Source organism: Heloderma suspectum, chromosome 4 (assembly GCF_057233095.1).
Source record: "Heloderma suspectum isolate Gila_16-S chromosome 4, 16-S_ref, whole genome shotgun sequence".
Taxonomy (NCBI): domain Eukaryota; kingdom Metazoa; phylum Chordata; class Lepidosauria; order Squamata; family Helodermatidae; genus Heloderma; species Heloderma suspectum.
The window spans coordinates 107084957-107105945 of record NC_139461.1 but is presented as its reverse complement, the minus strand read 5'-3'; the positions used below and the strand labels follow the sequence as shown (position 1 = coordinate 107105945).

Sequence of the window (20989 nt, the reverse complement as noted above, 5' to 3'; positions counted from 1 at the left end):
AGGAGGCAGGGCATGGGCAAGAAGCTGGTGGGCCAGACAGGGAAACCACAGTGGCTGGAGGTTTCCCATCCCTGTTATAAGTGGTTAACAGAGAAGATGCGAAAGGGATACCACTTAACTGCGAGTTATTACTTATTTTGTAACTGAAGCCTACTCTAGCAGCCTGCCAACTGCAAGTAAACCTGTTATTGTTACTACCAAAGAAGCAGGTATGGCTGTTGTTGGTTCACAGTTAATCCTGCCAGTTTATATACTTGATAGGAGAATCAAAAAGGTCAGCTTGCAATAAGCCAGTTAATGAACATTTTATTGACTCATAAATATAGGCCAATGGTCTAGCAGCTAACAGTGTGTAAAAAGTAATTGGTCAGAAGGTTCTGGAATTCTCTTGCTTTCTCCATGATCCAGCGAAAGTTGGCGATTTGATCTCTAGTTCCTCTGCCTCTTTGAAACCCAGCTTGTACTTCCGGTAGTTCTCGGTTCGCATACTGCTGAAGCCTAGCTTGTAGGATTTTGAGCATAACCTTGCTGGCATGTGAAATGAGCGCAATTGTACGGTAGTTTGAACACTCTTTGGCATTGCCCTTCTTTGGAATTGGAATGTAAACTGACCTTTTCCAGTCTTGCGGCCATTGTTGAGTGTTCCAAATTTGTTGGCATATTGAGTGCAGCACTTTAACAGCATCATCTTTTAGGATTTTAAATAGCTCAGCTGGAATACTGTCATCTCTGCTAGCTTTGTTGTTAGTAATGCTTCCGAAGGCCTACTTGACTTCACTCTCTAGGATGTCCGGCTCAAGTTCAGTGACTGCACTATCATGGCTATCGAGGACATTCAGATCTTTCCTGTATAGTTCTCCTGTGTATTCTTTCCACCTCTTCTGAATCTCATCTGCTTCTCATTCTGCCTTCTTTGTCCTTTATCATGCCCATCTTTGCACAAAATGTTCCCTTGAGATCTCCGATTTTCTTGAACAGATCTCTAGTCCTTTGATTGTGTGGATCACAACAAACTGTGGCAAATTCTGAAAGAGATGGGGGTACCCGACCACCTTACCTATCCCCTGAGAAACCTGTACGAGGGTCAAGAAGCAACAGTAAGAACCAGACATGGAACAACCGATTGGTTCAAAATTGGGAAAGGAGTATGACAAGGCTGCATATTGTCGCCCTGCTTATTTAACTTATATGCAGAGTACATCATGAGAAACGCCGATTTGGATGAATCACTGGTCGGAATTAAGATTGCCGGGAGAATTATCAACAACCTCAGATACGCAGATGATGCCACCCTAATGGCAGAAAGCGAAGACGATGTAAAGAGCCTCTTGTTGAGGGTGAAAGTGGAGAGTGCAAAAGCTGGTTTGAAACTCAACATGAAAAAAACGAAGATCATGGCATCTGGCCCCATCACTTCCTGGCATATGGAAGGGGAAGAAATGGAAGCAGTACAGATTGTATTTTCTTGGGCTCCGAGATCACCGCAGGCGGTGACTGTAGCCATGAAATTAAAAGATGCTTGCTCCTTGGGAGGAAAGCTATGGCAACCCTAGACAGCATAGTAAGAAGCAGAGATATCACCTTGCAAAAGGAGAGGGGGACAGCAGAGGATGAGATGGCTAGATAGCATCACTGATGCAATGAATATGGACTTGAGCATGCTCTGGGAGAGAGCACAGGACAGGAAGGCCTGGCGTGCTATGGTCCATGGGGTCACAATGAGTCGGACAAGACTGAATGACTGAACAACAACAACAGAAGGTTCTGGCTAGAGTGTATAAAAGGACAGTCCCAACACTTGGAGTAGTTTGGTCAGTTGAGGCAGAGAAGGAGAAGACAGCAGTGCTTAGGGAAAAAGCTGAAAAAGGGAGAGTGGCTGAAATCACTGAAGGCAGAAGTTGTGAGAGTTTGTAAGGAGTGGGAGACTTCAGAGGCAGTTCACCAGGAAAGCATTTGGCCAAAGTGACAGTGGAAAACGGTTGGCCCAGGAAGCAATTAAGACTTGAGGAGGCAACCAAGTGAACTCCTTCTTTGCTGTGTCCTGGTCAAGAAGTACCTGACCAGAAGAAAGATTACAGGGAAAAGCTGAAGCAAGCCTGCTAATTAAAGTTCATTTCTCTCAAGGAGCTGGGAGTCTACTCTGAGACACTTCTGTCCAATCCTGTATCTTTCCAGTGAGTTCCTGACCAGAGGGAGCTGCAGATCTAGACCTCTGCGTCATTGTGGGAGAACGAATTGGGGTGGAAGTAGGAATAAGGGTAATCGGCAATTGAATTTAACAGGGAAGTGAACTAGGATAAGGAAATAGCTGCTTCCTTAAAGAGACAGTACCTTTAAATGCAAGTAACCACTAAAGCATATTGATAACATCTGAAGTGAATATATTTCAGTGTAAATAAGTTTTAAAAATTAAGAATGTATATTTGTTTTCACTTCTAAATAAATATTCTTGTCTGTATCTCATGCCTATAGTGAGTATAGCACACTCCTGCTAGTGAGTGTGCTGAGGGCATACGGTTTTATTAAGTATTCAGTGGTGGCAGGGAAAATTTAGGGATAAAGAATGGAGGTACATTTTTTATATATATTGGCAATTCAGGCGGCATAAAAAGTGGGTTTTGAAACTACAGTCCCCCACAACTGGTGGTCAGAGAGGTAAGCTAATAAAAAGGTACAAGGTCCCAACCCTCCACAGTTTAGTGACAGTTTTGATGAGATTTAAGACGCAAAGTCTCAAATATTACACAGTGGCCAATGGCAAAGTAGGGAATTGCAGAAACTCAATATGTAGATTTGCATATATACACAAGGAACAGCAGAAACCAAAATGAGCAACTAACCTTTGGTGCCCTGTGAAATGTTCACAGACCACAGACAGAAAGACAAGGAGTGGCCACAAAGACAGGCAAGCTTAGTCCATTCATAGCTGTTGGCCATGATCACAGCATGAAATTAACTCAAGATTTCAGTCTCCAGACACTTTTGTGCAGTTACATTTTCTCGGGGCCATTTGCTGTTCTGAAGAGGGGCAATGCTTGAACCTCTGAAATATGTTTTTATTGCCATTTTAATCAATAACGTTCAGTGTAGGGTCTGCATAGGGTCTGCTGCAGTAACTATTGGTGTAGACAACTCCTAAGCATATGTAGAAAGATAATAATTTTGCTTGCTGCAACTATTTATTGCAGTCCACCTTGAGAACTCTTTGAGGGGTGGAGTAAAACTGTCTATGAAAAATAAATAGTTAACATTGTATAAGATTATCAGTTTGCTGAATTACATTGATCAAATACGCATGGCCTTGCTTCTAGGCCCATGATGAGAAATCAACCATCCGATCCTAGTAGATCTCTGTCTATGCAGAGAAGCAATCAACACTTCCTCTTAATTTTTTAAAGGAGGGCATGAGTGATTTTAAGCTTACTCTCTCTTTTTTCCTGAGTATCTCTCTAAACCATTGATGTTTGTTCTGCATTAAACGTTCTGACAGTGCAGTATTAATTGGTATATCTTTACTATCTTTTATGTTCTTGTCAAAATAGATTCAAGCCATGTTGAAGTTGGTGCAAATCTGCTTCTACTATTATGTATTAACCTTTATTATTGCTTAACTTTGAAGCTATAAGCGTAAGAACATTAGCCTAACACAGCAGAGCAGTTCTTAAAATTTCATCTAGTCCAGAATTCTGTTTCCAGCACTAGCCAAACAAATGCCTCTGGGAAGTTCACAAGTAGGACATGTATTCAACATCTGTTTGTTGTTCAACATCTGGTACTCAGAGTTATACTGCCTCTGAATGAAGAGCTGCTAGTAATGGCCAGCTCCAGTTTTTTTGGGCCCTCAGACAGCAGAGTAGTGTAGACTGACCAGACCTGGAAAATATGATTAAGCTTAGTCACTTCATCTGGCTCCCATAATAGTAGAATTAGAAGCGGTGCTTTTCAGTCCAGTAGACAGTTAATTTATTGGCTACTAGAATTGGATATTTTATACCAGTTACTCACATGAATAATTATGACATGTTAATTTAATTGCAATGATAAATAGTAGTGTAGTAGTTTAGTCTGTGATACTACTTTTGCAATTACTTTCTAATCGTTACAAGAAAACAAAACAAAAAATTCACTCATATCTTTACTAAGTAATTCTTATGGACTTCACTGGGAATATTTACATTTGCCGAGGACTGCAGGCTCTGTTTCTGCTTTTCAAGTGAAGGTCATTCAGTTTTTCCTCTGTGATATACATCAGTCTGAAGCTGTGCAGAGTTAGAAGTTAGCAGCTAGAAGTTCCAGCATGAACTGTCTCCCCATAAGGAGTTTCACTCCTACTCAGCCCCATTACAAATCTAGAGGCAGGAGAGAAGCATGGAGGGAGTGATGACTGTAGACAACAGAACTTGCTTGCAGACCACTTTGATAATGGACAGGACTCCCATCTCCTCCTCAAAAGGCACTGTAGTACTACTTGCTGACCAAGAGTGTAGACAAAAAATAATATAGGTGAGTACTAGCGTTAAGAGAGGTTTTAAAACTAAGGCAGAAGAACTTATTTAACACAATCTACCATGCTGGTTTGTCATTTGGAGGCTATTGTAAACTGATGCTGAAATATACTTTATAGTTACACATAAATGCAGGTTGTGACTGGCTGAAGCTTTGTCCTTGCTTTTAACTATTTTTTCATATTCAGTTCACAGCACAAAATAACAGAAGTAATGATTCCACCTGATCCACATCAGACTACATGACTCAATAGCTCAATTTAGATCTCATACCAAACTATGGTTTGGCAGATGGGGTGCCTTGGGGGGTTTGTGTGCTCCTTCTTTCTTTCTTACACATGGGGTTGGCCCTCCATTTTCTAATTTCACTGACCATGGTTTTGCCTTGATGTTTAAATTGGCAAACTATAATTTGTATTAACATCCAAATCACAATTTGGAACCCTGTGTCAATCTATAGTTTCAAATTGTGGTTTAGAGGCAAAGTGTGACTACATACTTTGGACATAATGGCAAATGGGTAGCTAAACCTAGGACTTCTAGGACTAAGTCCTCTACTTAGAAGAGGGATTCCACAAGTGGGTGTGTGTGTGTGTGTGTGTGTGTGTGAGCATATGAGCCTGCAGGGGGCACATCTGATGTCAGTTTATGGTTTTACATTATGCATGAATTAAGCCACTATGATTAGCAGCATCTACCTATTTGTGAAAGTATCTTTATTTTAAATTAAGGCTCACTTCTGCCAGTGAGTGGCCTTTATTCACTGGAAGTCTGTATTACTCACATGAGACAGTTTTTCAGTTAAGCAACTATTTAGAAGATGGACATGTTGCATAAGTCCTTCTGATAATTCAGTTTCAGACTTGTGGTTTAGAGTTTTTGAAAAATGTTATTGCTGAATCGGTTATGTTATTGAACAGACAACCTCTAGTAACCATGGTCCAAATCAATATTCAAAGTGAACATTCAGTTTTAAATTGTAAGATTTTAAAGCTGCTATGCCCTGTGAGTAAGTGCCATTGAAGCCAGTGCAGTTTACTTCCAAGTTAACATCCGTAGGACATGGTTGCTTATGAACATAATTTTCATTCTCTCCTTTTTTTCAAAATTTGCATAGGTGGATGTTAAGTATTTGTGCTCTTTGGCTTTTCCAGAGGTGTTTTATTTAAATTATCTGTGTATTGCCAGTTGGTTAAACCAGAGGTGCATCTCTCCTTTTTCCTTCTAATATAATTAGTCTTGATTGCTTATATGTGGTAACAACTTTACTTCTATTTCTGTCTGCATAATTAGTCTTGTAATTTAAGTTGTCTCCTTTAGCACTGATTTTTCTTTTTTCTGTGTCTCAGCTTTCTTATCCTGTTAATAAATGAGGGTAGAGGAAGTTGTTTTTTGGTAAGGGTATCCAAGCTGGTGGTGGTGGTTTGTCTAAATGGCCTTTCAAGGGATTTATTTATTCATTTATTTTATTTAAACATTTAAATTAAATTAAATTTTATTTAAACATTTGTATCCCACCCTATATCATTAAGGTCTCAGGGCAGCATACAGATAAAATCAGTTTAAACAGTATAAAACAATAAAAATGTAAACAGCTAAAATCATATTAAACCATGGACAAGCTAATGCCAATTAAAATTTAAAACAATAAAACAGTTAAAACAGTGTGCTACTTTAGGGAATGCATTTATGGAACGCATTTGGTAAAAAATCCATGTTTTTACTTGGCGCCAAATGTGAGACCAATGTTTGCGCCAATCAGGCCTCTAAGGGGATGGCATTCCACAACCGGGGTGCCACAGCAGAAGAGGCCCTCTCCCATGTCCCATCACAGTATATGTGTTGCACTGGTGGGATGCAGAGGAGGGCCCCTCCAACAGATCTCAGTCCTCGGGCAGGCATATATAGAGAGAGGTGCTCCCTCAAATATCAAGGTGCCAAGCTGTTTAGGTTTTATGTTAATACCATTTTGCTTATCCTGCAGTAAACATTTTAGTAGTGTGAAAAACCCAGCTTTGGTTATGTGATTAAGCCCAAATGTAATTGTAAAACATTCCAGGACAAGGCTAGTCTAGAACATTTTGATGCCTCAGGTGAAAAATCCAAATAGTTTGTGTGTGTCCCATGACAGTCCACCTTAGTAATAATATAATAGTTTAACTGCACAGTGTTATTTATGTTTATTTGGAATGAAGTCCTACTATATTTAATGGGACTTTTTATAATGGAGGAGTGCAAACAGTGGGGTTCCCCAAGGTTCTGTATTGGGACAAATGCAATTTAACTGCCTCATAAATTATTTGGAAGAATTCCATACTGAGTGAATGGCATTAAAATGGCAAGTGAGGTTCAGTGTAAGTATAAAGTGATACACATTGTGGTAAAAAGAAAACCCTAACTTCACATACATAGAGACAAGATCTAAACTGAACAAGAAAAGACATCTTTGGGTTATAGTTCAGTTAAAATCTTCAACTCATTGTGTAGCAAGAGGATAAAAAGCAAATTTCATTAAAGGAAGCACTTGGTTGGCCACTGTGGAAGGCAGGATGTTGGACTAGATTGACCTTTGGTCTGATCCAGCAATGTGTTAGCTTACTTTTGAAGGTGACTCTCTCTCTGCCTAACTACAAGGGCTCAGTTCAGATGTCATAGCAGCCAATCACCAATATGTGGTTTGGCAATCAGGAATGTGTGTGTGTGTGGGTTTCTCCTCTCTTTCCTGGTTTGCTGTAGCTATCATTTCCCATGATAGGTGAATTGAGCAAACTATAGGTGGCACCAACCATGTTTTGGAATCCCATTTCAAACCGTAGCTTGGAGACAGTTGAAGGGATCTTCCCTTAAAGGTGGCCTACAACAGATAAATAAAATAATTCTTGCTTAGTGCTAACCGTCATTTGTCCAATCTGAGTGTTGTGGCGTACAGTGGTTAGATCAAACCAGAAATGGTGGAAGAAATCTATGTAAGAGGAGAGGGAAGCATGTGAGCCCATGTGGTGTTCTTGGCTACCTTAGTATCTGAACTTGGGCAGCATTGTTCTGGGCATAGAATGGGAAAACCCAGTGTATGCTTTCCAGACTTCCTTGGAGAAAGGCCAGATTACAAATATAATTAAAACAAAACCAAGATGATAGATAACATGACAGGAGAAGATAGCATATTTTGCAACTACCCTTCCTATCCTTGAATTATACTAGTCAGTTATGATAATTCAGTATTCCAGAACCTACTACACATTCCTGTTCTCTAAAGGAATGGCTGGGGCATGCTGGGAGTTGTAGGGCTTTTTTCTGTCTAAACATGCATAGGATTGTGCCTTAAAAGGGATTTAGGGCGCAAGCCTATGGAAATAGACGTCAGCCTCCAAACTCGGAGGCTGACACCTATCCAGTGCCAGGTGGCCAGAGCATGGAGTTGATCTTTGCCTCCATGCTCTGGCTTCACTGCATCTTCGCCTAGATGCGCAATTTTGTATGTCTGTTCGGGGACTTCGGGGGGGGAGGCTGCACAGCGCATAGGAAGTGTCATAAAGTGGCTCCCGCGGTCGCCTCCCCTCCCTGCCCCCAGGACCACCCCGTTTTTGCCCCCTCTGTGCTCCGTTTCTGAGTGCAGAGAAGTAGCCAGTGGGGAAAGAGCTGCTCTGGCTACAAGGGGGAGGGGAGCATGGTTTCTGAGAACTGAGCTCGGAAACAGGGCTCCGACCTCAGTTCCCAGAAACTGAAAAATCCTATGGCTCTCTAGACAGTGTCTAGTGACCATAGGATTGCTTCCTCCATGGTCATATTGTGTCTAAAAACAATATGTGCTACTCTGCTGAAGTGTGCTTGTACTTAGGCAATAATGATGGGTATGTAAGCATGAAATTATTGTGTGTGCAGTAATCCTGGGCAGAGAATCAAAATTTGCAGACTGATATTCAGTTCTAATATAGCTTATATGTCCCAGTGAATATAACTAAGATTAGGGTGTGAGAGGAGATGTTGTTCATAGGGCCTGTTCGGACAAACTCAGTTCATGGTTTACGAAGCAGGGAGTATTACATTTAAACTGGCCTGTTGCTTTTTAGCTATTCAGAGGCAATAGGAATCTTTAAATAGAATAATACTAGAGATGCTTATGAAATTCCTCTGAATTTCTCTCCAGATTTTGTGGTTCTGGGTTACCTGATTCTATTCACAGAGTGGCACCAATACGTTAGATAACCATTATTCAGCATTGGATTTCTGGGCTTTGCTGTTTATGCACCCTCCTGGCAGTTTCTTATTCCTTTTGCTTTTTCTTTTCCTTGTAAGTCAAGAGAATGTGTGCATTGAAAAACCCAGTGCAGCATTTTTTTTACTATGTTTTTGTGCATATTTGGAATACTTTGAAAAAAAGCAGTCGCCTCAGATTCAAGTTCACATCACCCATCTGCATCATAATGTTCTGATATGTAATTCTTACAGTTCCATTGTAAGGTAGGGAAATATTATGCCTCTATTGCAAATGAGATAAAACTGAGAGGTAGTATTTTTTTAATGCCAAGAATGAGTTCATGACTGAGGTGACATTTTTAATTTCTCTTAAATGTTTAATTTAAGCTTGCATTCTTAACCACTATACTACACCAGCTGTACAGGAGTTGTTAGTCTCATTTAAAAATGAATGTAGGATGTAGAAGTATTGGAATGCTCTAGGAGCACCACTTCTTACCATAAGTGGAAGCTGAAAAGAGCAATATACAATAATGACTCTGTGTATGTGTGACTTTCCATGCAACTAGAACAATAGACATACTACAGATGGGCTGCTTAGTGAATCGGTGCCCAAAACGTGGCAAGGGTTTACCAAGTCTAGCTATGATGACTCACTTTGTTCATCTACTGAATTGACTAATAGGCCATAAACTCTGTTACTTAAGAGTCTTTGGAACTCTCGGCTGTGATAAATGTGCAGTTAGCATTGTCAAGCACATTGCAGGTCAGCTTTTTTTAAAGCAGGAGTACAACAATTATGAAAAGTGTTTTATGTGAAAATAAAATCCAATTTTAAAATTATGAGTTTGCTGTAACAACAAATCCTTGGTTTATTATTGCAAAGAGGAAAATGAACTGCTCAGTGCGGTATTTATTTTGATACCCAGCCAATTGACTTTACTCTTCCATAAAACAGGTTATAGTAAGGATTTCTTGCCTATTAACTCTTTGGTGCTTGTTCATAGGAAAGCCTTATGCTGGAAATCATGCAAACACTAGCTGGGGAAATGGGCATTAAAATGGCAAATGCAGTTTGTAAGCAAGTATAAATGATGCACACTGGAGCAAAAACTTCTAACTTCACATATATGTGGATGGAGTCTGAGTTGGTGGTGTGACTGACCAGGAAAGGGATCTTTGGGTTGTAGAGAATAGCTCAATGAAAACGTCATAGTAGCTGCACACTGTGTTGAAAAAGGCAAATTGCATGTTGGAAATCATTAGGAAAGAAATGGAAAATAAAATGGCTAATATCATAATGCCTTTATATCATCTATGGTGCAACCACACTTAGAATACTGTGTATAGTTCTGGTTACTGAATCTCAAAAAGGATATTGTAGAGCTGGAAAAGGTGCACTAAAAGGGGCAACCAAAACTATCAACAGGCTGGGAATACTCCCCTATGAGGAAAGGTTTGGGGCCTTTCACCTTAGAAAAAAGGCAAGTACTTAGGGACATGATAAACGTGTATTGTGCATGGTAAGGAGAAGAGTGGATAGGGAGAAGATTGCATAATACTCTCATAATACTAGTCACCCAACGGGTCATCCAATGAAATTAAATGGCAGGAGATTCAGGACAGATAAAAGGAAGTACTTCTTCACATGTGTATAAACTGTGGAGGTTGCTTCCACAAGATGTAATGTTTGTCTGCCACTGCTCCAATTTCTTCTTGTGGTTATTGTCAGGTCTGGGGCATTGGTGGCAGGTGTCCTTGGCGAGAACACTGGGACCAGGAGGGATGGAGGTGGGTGGAGAGCAAAGGTTCCCCTGGCAAGGCTCAGACCAAACAAGGCATGGCAGGGCCAGGCAGGGGTCAGTTACCAGCAGGTTTGCAGCAGGGCCAGAAGCAGATTCCAAACAGGCAGGGGTCAAGAACCAGCAAGGCGTAGCAAAATTCAGGAACAAGCAACTGCAACACAGTACCGCCACCATGATGACTCATGTTGCTGTGGCAAGGTTTAAAAGGAAGAGGAAGCTCTTTATAGGGCTCCCTGAGGCTCCCAACTAGCCTGCATTAGAGGACCTGGGAGCCACCTGCAGGGCCAGGGCCTAATCCTGCAAGTATTGTGAGCCAGGCTGTCTTCTATGTCCGGCCCCCAGGTGTAGCTGCAGAGCTTCCCAGACTGAGCAGATCCTAACAGTTATGCTTAATTTAGGTGTTAGGGACAGAAGAGGAAGGTGGATCGAAACTGGTTCTCTATAGATGGGGAGCTCCCTTACTTGATTCTCATCCAGTATTGTTTGACACCTCCAACCCATTCCTGGAGTTCATTATTAAATTTGATTTCTTCCTCTTTCTATCTTCCTGCTCTCATCTTGTCTGTTTAATGGAGACTGAAATCTTCTAGATATGTACCACACCACTTTGTCCTTCTATATAGCTCCTGGCATACTTTTGAGTCTGCATAACAGTTAAAATAATAGTAGGAGGACAAATGCTATAGAAAGATAATGTATCTCCTCTGCAAACATGGAGTTGAAGAACCTCCGCTTACATCCTTCCTTTACCTCACCTCCACCTCCCCTTGCAATGAGAAGCCAACTCAACAAGAATATGATTGTGCAACACTAAAGTTAGCCAGAAAGTGTGAAATCAGTTGTGTTTCCTTACTAGATTACATGGCTGACAAGAACACTGATGAATCAGCATGGTAAGGGAATACCTTCACGGTATCTGAAAATTCTAGTAAAATTTACAAGAAAGGATGTAGCACCATCCATCCTAATCTGAAAATATTCTGACTGCCCGATGGAATATATGTGAAATTCAGACTACGAGGTTCCACTATTATTGGTCTTTGATATACTTGTTGTTTACTTTAAAAGAGAGAGCGAGAGAAGGATATCATTTTTAGTTTACAACAAGAAAAATGCATTTTCTCATAAATGTCTAGTTATAAAGTAATTTGAACTAAGTTTCTGCACAAATTGTTTACAAGAGATTGGCTGTCAAGTATTTTGTAAAACCCGATGAGACTGTAGAGTACGATTTTTTTTTCTGAACTTGAAGTGTGGTTGGAGATGTCAGTTTTTAAACAGTGCTTTGAAAAGTAGTTAGCTTTTAAAGTGCACCAATTCACAGTACACACAGAATGATTTTGAAGTGTAAAGTCTTGGGAAGAAAGTTGTCAGATTCCCTATAGTTAAGTGAGACAGGCACATACCTCAGTGCTGACGCTTCCCTATCCAACAGGTTTTGCACAGCTGGCATAAGTGAGAAACACATAATAGATTTACTTTTGATGGATTTACTTGGTAACCTAACATAACTGTATTGCCCTATATGAGGTGACATGGTTGGAAATGCAAGAAGCCTTAACTCTTTAAGGGTAATCTTTCAGAAAAGATTTGTAGGAATATTTAAAATGACAAGAAATATAAGCTTACTGTTTATACCAAGAATGCGGCATTTGTAAGAGAAAAATGTCTTCATCTTTTCACAAAGCCTGTTTTGTTAGGAAACCACTCCCTTCTGCTTGTGCTGTTCAGACTGGCTGCTAATTGCCTCCTGGTTGATGACATTTTCCATGCATTGCCACATTGTGCCCAGGATTGTTACAATTTAATGCTGTTAATTGTTTGCAGAGTCTTGGCTTGCAACTCATGCCAACGATGGCAGAGTGGTAAGTGAAGAGCCCTCTTTATTTAGAAAGCCTTTATTGTTTTCTAATTAAAAAAGCCTGAAATCTCTGTATCTTAGTATTTTACGTTATTTCCCTCTCTAACAGCACTTTTGTCACGAGAATGCTAACAGCACTTTTGTCATGCGAAAATAGCCACTCCTAATCCCATTGTATTGCACTTGTAAAATAGTAGGAATTGGGATTTTTTTTTTAAAAAAGTCCTAGTCAATTGTAACAAGCTCTCTTTTTCATGCAGACTGTATTTAGGGCTAGAAAGACTTCTTGATTTGAAGAGGTAGGCACTGTCCTATAGCACCCCAGTTGCCACCATCTGCCTGATTTTATGATTTAAGTTACGTTGCCAGTAGATTGTTATGCGATCTAACTGAACCAGCTAGTCCAGAACAGAACTATTGAATTACTGGGATTAGCCAACAAGATTAAATTCTAACATAGCTTCACTGGTTGCAGGTCTGCTTCTGGCACCAATTCAATATGCCTGTATTTCAAAGTCCAGTATGACTTGTTCCTGGGAAACTCAAGGTCCAGCTTCTCCCACTTGAGCCTGCCCATATGGTAAGAACATTATCAGGTGCCTTGGGTAGGATGCAAAAAAGGCCTTTTCTTTTGTGGTGCCCACCTTTGGAATGCCCTCCCACTGTTGCCAACTCATGTCGTTTTTGCACCGGGACAACCCCTTTTTATTTTGCAAGGCCTTTTAAAAGATTGGGCAGTATCCAATGGTGACCAGTCACACAGATCCAGTCTTGCTGATTATGTTGTGTAGGCAGCCCCTACCACTTGCGCGATTTCGATTTGACACTTACAAGGGCAACCCAAAATGAGTGGAAACATTTGTTTCTGGAAGGGGGCAGGTTGGTGGAGCTTGCATAAGTAATCTCCACCAACCTGCCCCCTTCTAGAAACGAGCATTTCCGCTCACGTCAGGGCGTGCCTCCAGAAGCACTAAATCACCACTGTGCAAGTGGTGGGGACCACTTGCGCAATGGGATTGGCGGGGCTGGCCACGCATGGAACAAAAGCAGCAGTGGGCCTTGTGCACAGATGGGCAGGATTGGATATTGCCCTTTGTTTAAAGCTGGTTTTACCTGTTCTGATTTTTTGTGTTTTACTGCTCTGCTGTTTTTATTGTTTTCGGTTTTATATTTATTGGGGGACTTTGAGGATTTTATCAAAAATAAGTATATAAATAACATAAGTAAATCAAATCCCCCTTTAATCCACACCTGGGGGAAAGGCGAGTTATGGACTGTCTGCACATGATATGAAGAATACCGCATAACCCCACTGGCACCATTGTGTTCACTTGTGAATGCCTGTAATATGTTATACGGTGCTTTAACTACAGACTCATTTAAAATTTTAAGGCCCGGCTGGAAGTGAATGCATATTGGCATATAGCTCCTGATACGCTGGTTTGATCAGCTGGGAATGGATTGGTGTTGAACAAGATTATTGAAAATGAAGCATTCTGTCTATATGCAGGGCATGCTCCTACCCTGTGTAAAAGATAGTAGTGGTGAGAAATTAGATGTAGGAAATTGCTGCATTGTGGTTATTCAGAATTCACCTGTTTCTGTTGTCTTAAAGATGCATGATATTTAAATAGTGATTTCAGTATGTCTGTGAAAACATTCATTTTAAATAAAATAGTCTGGAACAGTCTTCCTGACATGTCAGCTTGTATATGGAGGGGGTTTATTGGGGGAGTGTTTTAACATTTGATTGTCTATCTTAAGTAGTACATCCCATCAGTAGGCACACATGAGTCTGTTGATTGTGTCTTCTTGCTCTTAACCTGAATTTTGTGGACTAAGGCTAGGGGACAAGCATAAACTAGAAAACAATGTCCCTTGTGCTGCCTGCTTTATTCTGTATTAATGTAATGGTTCAGTAGCTCAATGTCTTAGATTTAAAGTAATAAATCTAGGCAACTTGCCAGTTTATGTGCTCACTGACAGTTGCTCAGGAAAACAACTAGCAACCAGCTATTTGTCAAGATAGCACACAAAACTAGAAGCTAAGTTACTAGTATCTTGAAAATACTATTTTGCTTTTGCAAATACTTTGTGTAAAATTTCCTTGTTCGTTATCATAGGCAGTAAAACAAAATGTCATTGGCGTGGAACTTAAGATTAATTAACTTTTCATGGAAATAAAGTTTTCCTCCCCATTGAAGCCACCTGAGCCCCACAAAAGGCGGGGGGTTACCTGAAGAGGTAACATGGAATATGGCAGCTGGGAGTGCTTGGGGAAGGAGTGAACAGAAAACTTCTCTTCCATGAACTTCCTTAATTTAACTGACCTTAGGAGCCAAGCCAGTGTCAGTTTCTGTATTGTGTAATAATTCATGTTTCTCTCACACACATTCACACATGCACCATGATTGAATGAAACACTACTGTTTCTGATACGTGGGTGGGTGAAGGAGAGATGGTAAACAGAAATGACTATATACAATTTCCTTAAAATATTTAGCTAGTTCCTTAAAATACTTAATAGTTTAACTGGAATAGAAAACAGCCGCTTGTGTGGGAATCGCATTAGGCACAGCTGACATAGTTAATACTGAGAACTGTGTATCTGATCATGGTACAGGAAGTAATTTCAGTCAGGATAGAAATTCAAAGGGGGGAAAAGGTCAAGTCAGCAGGTTAGTTGGGGATGGGGAGGAGGATTGGTAAGTGTAAAATTGCTGTTATGTATTCTAGTTAATTTAAGACATTAGCTAAATATTTTAAGATCAGTTAACTTAAGAAAGTTCATGGAAGGAAAGTTTTCTATTCATTTCTTCCCCGCCATTCAGGGAGGCTTTTCGGGGGCACAGGTGGCTTCACAGGGGAAGAAAACTTTTTTCCCATGAACTTCCTTAAGAAAATTTATCTTAGGTTCCAAGCCAATGACATTTTGTTTTACTTCATGTGATCAGGAGCAAGGAAATTTTACACAGAGTATCCAGCAAAATCAAAATCTCAGGATGCTAGTAACTTAGCTTCTAGTTTTATGGGTTATCTTGACAAATTATACAGATCCCTGTATAATTGAAGTATCATCTATTGTGTAAGAACAGAAGTTGGCCTGGAGGTACCACACTGTTACCCAAAGTGTCATCCCACCACCACCATCTGAAAACCTGAGGCATAAGGGCTCCAACTGTGCTTTGAGAAATAAAAGAATACAAGTGGGACCTGGAGCAAAATGTTGCAGTAGGGATTTATCTTGTTATGCCAGCCCAGGCATGCATTCTTTCAGGAGACTCTATTTGCCCTCCCCCAGTTTTCTAACCCTACCACCCCAACAGACTGAGTGTGCTTAGTCCTTATTGGCCTGTTTTGCAGGGAGGGGGTTGTCCCCTTATTTTATTTTTTCTTCTGCTGCAAACCTTGGGATTCCCCCAAGGATGCTAATACTCCTCTATTTTTTCTTAGTAGTCCTGTTTTAGCTATATAGCTGTAATAACTTATCACCTGAGTTTGCTATTCGGATAAATGATGATCAGCAGCAGTTTGAACATCAGCAGTTTGTATAAATGATGTTCAGGAGCATATTGGGGGATATCCTCCTTTTCCACTAAAGTCCTACACCCTGGTCCTCCTCCACGAAGTTCATTCCCCAAATCTTAGAGATCTTTCCTTCCTCATGTCATGCCTATGTAAGATGGGATAGTCCTCCTTCTTCCCCTAGTCTGAGGATGGCAGCTTTGTTCACTGAAAATCTGCTGTTATTTCTGCATTTTCTTCTTCTTTTAAAGAATCACAGCCTAACAGAAGCTGTCAGTAGGGAAGAGGTTTAGAATGGGCTCTCAAACAGAAGCTGGGCCCCAGGAATTCTCCCTTTGTCTCTCATAAGCTCTGGTTCTATCGCTACACTTTCCCCACATATGAAAGTTGAAACATATTAGAAATAAATAGACATAGCAGATTTTCACAGACTTTTAAAACAAGTGTTTAAAAATAAAATAGATATCGCCAGAGACCCCAGGGTGCCAACTTTTCTAAATGCTAGTTTTAAGACCATACTTTTTTTCTGGACATAATGAAAAGAGGAATATGAGAGCATTTTTATACTGAATATAGAAAAGAAAGGAGAGTAAAGCTCTATTCAGGCCTTCTACTTCTGTGAAAAAAATGAACACACTGAACATGGACGAGCACTCTAGATCCACCCCAGTCACCCTCCATGAGTTGGAGGGATACCTTCTGAAGCAGGGAGCCTTTATCATTCATGTAGGTTCGCCACACAATGTAGAAGTCTGATTTTCAATGATTTACATCATGCAGAGAGCCTACAAAAGTAGAGAAGGCTTCTGATTCAGAAGTTATCCCTCCAACTTGTGGAGAGTGAGTGGAATGACAGTGAAGGGGCCAAAGCTTACTTGCTCATCCTTGTTCTCTCCTCGTTCTCTCCCATCATGTGTTGATTTTTCACGGAAGTGGAATGCCTGAATAGTACTTAAGGGTGCAATCTTATGCATGTTTAGGCAGAAAAAATCCTACAACTATCAGCATGCCCCAGCCAGCCCCATGGGAGTTGTAGGACTTTTTTCTGTCTGTTGCACCCTAAATGTATTTTCCAAAGTGTTCTTGGTATCATGTTCTTTTGCCACACAATCCCTTTCCCCCAGTTTTCAGATGAATCCTAACAAGTGAAAAATTTGCTCGGTGAGTTCTTGTTTGGGCTGCACTTGATTTCAGTAGGACTGTACCAGTGCTAGAAATTGCCTCTTTGGCATAGTAAATAAATTCAAGATATTTGGCTGCTTTTAACAAGCAAATTACTCTGGGGATAGTGATTTAAAGGTTCCTTTCCACAGATAACATATTCATGCTCAAGCTACACATTTGTAAGGGTGGAAACTGAGCCCCTAGAGCCCCAGAGCAGTTCTGATTCTGAGGAAGAACAGCAATCCGTGGGAGAGGAGTTCGCTCATCTCTCACAAGCACAGCAGCTGGCAGAGATTCCTCCTGCCAGCATTCCTGAGAGAGATAGTGACCCTGGCAGTGAGAGAACGCTGGAGGGGGGCTTGCTGGACGCTCGCACAGACGCAGGGAGCGACGACAGATGGAGGGTGTGGAAAGGAGATATGCTCGTTTGGCGCTCAAACAACGGTCGCATCCCAAGGACCCAAGGGAAAGAGGGAGGATCTCTCCGTAGCCCATAAGTTCAGAGTCCTCCCGTGGATCCCCTTCAAACGGGGACCAACTGCCTTACCTGGAGCTTAGGCTACTCTGCTATCTTTCCCCAGTGCTGTTCCTTGCTTAGTCGCTAGTGATTAGTATCTGAAAGAGTCATAAAGTAATAACGGAATAAAGCCTTGGAAAGAATCTTGGTCATCTAAGTCCTGAGTTGCTTATTGGAGGGGACTGCAAGAGGCAGCTAGGGCGCTCCTGACAACATTCCATTTTCCCCCTGTGTATATTTTTAAAGCAAGAATTGCCTGGCCATGCTATGAGTTGAGTTGGAGTGGAAGATGGGGGCTGGAGAGCGGCTCCTTAATCCCTTTCTCTCTGATCTTCTTCAGCTCAAAATTATTCTCTTCCATGGGTTTGAGCCTAAATATCAGTGAATCCTGGGATTCCCATGGCAGTCACCCTCAGTCATTATCAGTACAAGGGAGCAAGTAACCTTTACATCCATTTGTAATCCTCTTTTTTTTAGAAAACAAGCTAACTCAATTTAAAATGGTACATTTTAGTCCTGTCCCCCATAGCTTTGTAAGGCACAGGTACCATTGACTAGTATCATCTGTATTACTTAAGACTATACTTGCCCTCAACAGGAAATTCAATGGTTTCAACACTGAACATCATTAATCAGGGACAGCACTTGGCAATAAATCCAAAGATACCCTGTTGAAGCGCTAGAGGGAAACACCTTTTGATGTGGGTTACTTAATAAGATGCAAAACCAGCTGTGTGTTTTATAACATCGTTTTTTCCTATTAATCTAGTATTTAAATTCAAGACATTGACTGTTGGGTAGAGTGTTCAGCATGAAATACTCTACACAGAGTAATGATTGTTCTGTTCATGTTGCATGCAGTAAATCAGCAACAGGTTCTTAACTTTGTCATTTACACTTTTCCTTGAAGTTGAGCTAAAACACTTGCTTCATTTTATACTGCTTCATGTATGGATTATTCAGCCATGGTGCAGGCATGATTATTCTTCATTAGATCACATTCTCGATTTCCATTCTATTCTGTAAAACATATATTTGAAGTCATTATATTTTCTGTAAAGCCTGTCAGGTATGTGTGTATGTAACAAAAATCAGCAGGAATTATTAAAATGCTACTGGAATTAATCATTGATATCCAATTCTAATGAAATCAATGGGATTTGCTTCCAACAAAATGTGTTTGGGATTGGGAAACAAAGGGCAGTATCCAAGTCAACATGAGGGCTAATGTAAATCACATCGTGCTAAGGTAAGGGAACTCTAGTGCAATCCCAAACTAGTGCAATGGTCTTTACAGGGAATCCCGTCGCGCCAGCTAACTCTATTGGCGTTGCACTAGAGGTCCTTTACACTACCACAGTATAATTTACATTAGCACTCATGTCGACTTGGATACTGCCCAAAGTTATTACTTAGCTTTCTACATTTGAAATCTCTTAGTTGCACCAGTATTTTCTTTTTAAAAGAAGTAAATAATAACTTGCTGTAGGCACTTTTTACTCCAGTCTGACAAACTGAGGATTTGAGGGTTCAGAGTGTTGAGACACACCACAAAGAACTTGGGGGAGGGGGAGGAGGTAGGAGAGACATCCTCCCCTCTACTTGTCACAGAGTTCTTGGAGGGGGTCTTAGTTTTCTCTATCCTATCTGCACAATGGGAAAGATTGTTACGTCTGCCCCTTCCAATCTTTTGCAACAAGAGAGAGGCTCTCTCTGCTTCTGACCTTCTCCAAAGCCTGCGACAAAAGAAGTCCTACAATACAGACCGTCAGTTTTTTGAGAAGGCTGTAAGCTGTAAATAACTCAATTCTCTCTCCCCCCCACCCGCATATATTGAGGAGGCCAACTTGAAGGTATCTTGCCTCAAGGGCACTTGAGAACCTAGAGCTAGCATTGCCTTGTTTCATCAACTTATGTGTGGTGTAGTGGCTAGAGTGTTGGACTGGGAGTCGGGAGATCCAGGTTCTAGTCCCCACTTGGCCATGGAAGCTCACTGGGTGACGTTGGGCCAGTCACAGACTCTCAGCCCAACCCACCTCACAGGGTTGTTGTTGTGAAGATAAAATGGAGGAGGAGGAGGGCTATGTATGCCGCCTCAGGTTCCTTAAGGAGGAAAAAAGTCCGGATAGAAATGTAATAAATAAAAAAATAAAATAAATAACCTTGTGGTGCAGATGCACACTTGGGAAATATGCTGCTGGTGTGGGGAAGGTAGGATAAGAGTGTTCCGTCAGCACACAAATGAACCATCAGGTTCAGAGCAGAGGGGAATGTTTCCTTCACACACATCTAAGACTTGGAGCAGAAGAGATGACGGTGCAGTGAGAGATGACACTGAAGCGCTTCTGCTTGCAATGTAGATGGCCTTGGCTAGCTGTCCCCCTCTGACCTTGCATCATTCTCCCTGCTGCTGTGAGCCTGGTGGCTTTGATGTGCTTTTGGGGAGCCTTCCCTACGGTCACAGCAGCCTAATAACATGATGCTATGGCTCAGATGCTGCCAGCTGGCCACCCGTTGACCATCTTTGCCAAGTGGAAAGCAGACTTCCAATCCTGCTGACGTCAGACTGCGAAGTCTTGCTTTCCTTAACTTTTTATTTTGTAGAATTTAAAAGCTCATTTTTGTTGCATATTTAGGTAAAATAAGAGGTCTTTTAAAAATATTATATTTCTAAAACAAAGCAACACCCCTGGGAATGAGCACATTATGGAACTGAACTGACAGCTCCTATTATCTAGCCTGGCAGAATGTCTGCATTTTTTTTTTTAAGTGCTAAATACTGTGAGTAGGAGGATGCAAAAATGGCCTATTTTTAATTCAGATTTTAGAATCCTTCCATATTGGACTTCTATTATTATTGTTGCTGCTGCTGCTGCTATTGCTGTTGTTGTAGTAACAACTGACTGTGTCAACAAAGCAGTTGACCGCAGCTCTGAAGGAATGACTTATTTAAGTTGCAATCTTGCACAGAGGCTTCTTAGTTCCATTTAAGTGAATGGGATTTAAGAAACCTATGTGTGCACAGAATTGCAGCATAAGGATACAGGGCTTTTGCCCTTTCCACTTTTCATTCGTGCTATTTGAGTTTTCTTCTCCTGATCTCCTCTTCATGTCCTACCACAAATAGAAAGTAACTTTTGTGGTACAGCTACATGTACCTAGTAGTGTGCATAAGAGACCACCTGTATGGGACCATTCTTCTAATCTCACCTTAACATGAGACAGTGAGGGACCTCCATTTTGAGAGATGGACTTGCTGAGACACAGCACAGTTAGCATGGCAGCAGCCCACTGAACAGAGGGGCAGCCTTTTTAGAGAGGGTACACTAGTTTCTTATGAAAGGCTATACTCTGCAAGATTGCAGTCTTTACATCCCAGATGGACTCCAGACCTTTTCTGCTGATCTTAGCAAAA

The 20989-nt window shown here is 41.0% G+C and overlaps 1 protein-coding gene across 38 annotated transcripts in view; it reads left to right on the top strand.

The window, feature by feature from the left end:
* Positions 1-20989, top strand: part of ATXN1 (ataxin 1) — a 314572-nt gene that overhangs the window by 175160 nt on the left and 118423 nt on the right. For 2 of the 38 annotated variants that reach the window (XM_084850241.1, XM_084850238.1), the window contains exon 6: positions 12844-12948. The exons of the other annotated variants lie outside the window; for them this stretch is intronic. The gene's annotated coding sequence lies outside the window, so the exon portion shown is untranslated. The remainder of the gene's footprint in view (positions 1-12843; positions 12949-20989) is intronic. 38 annotated transcript variants of the gene reach the window in all.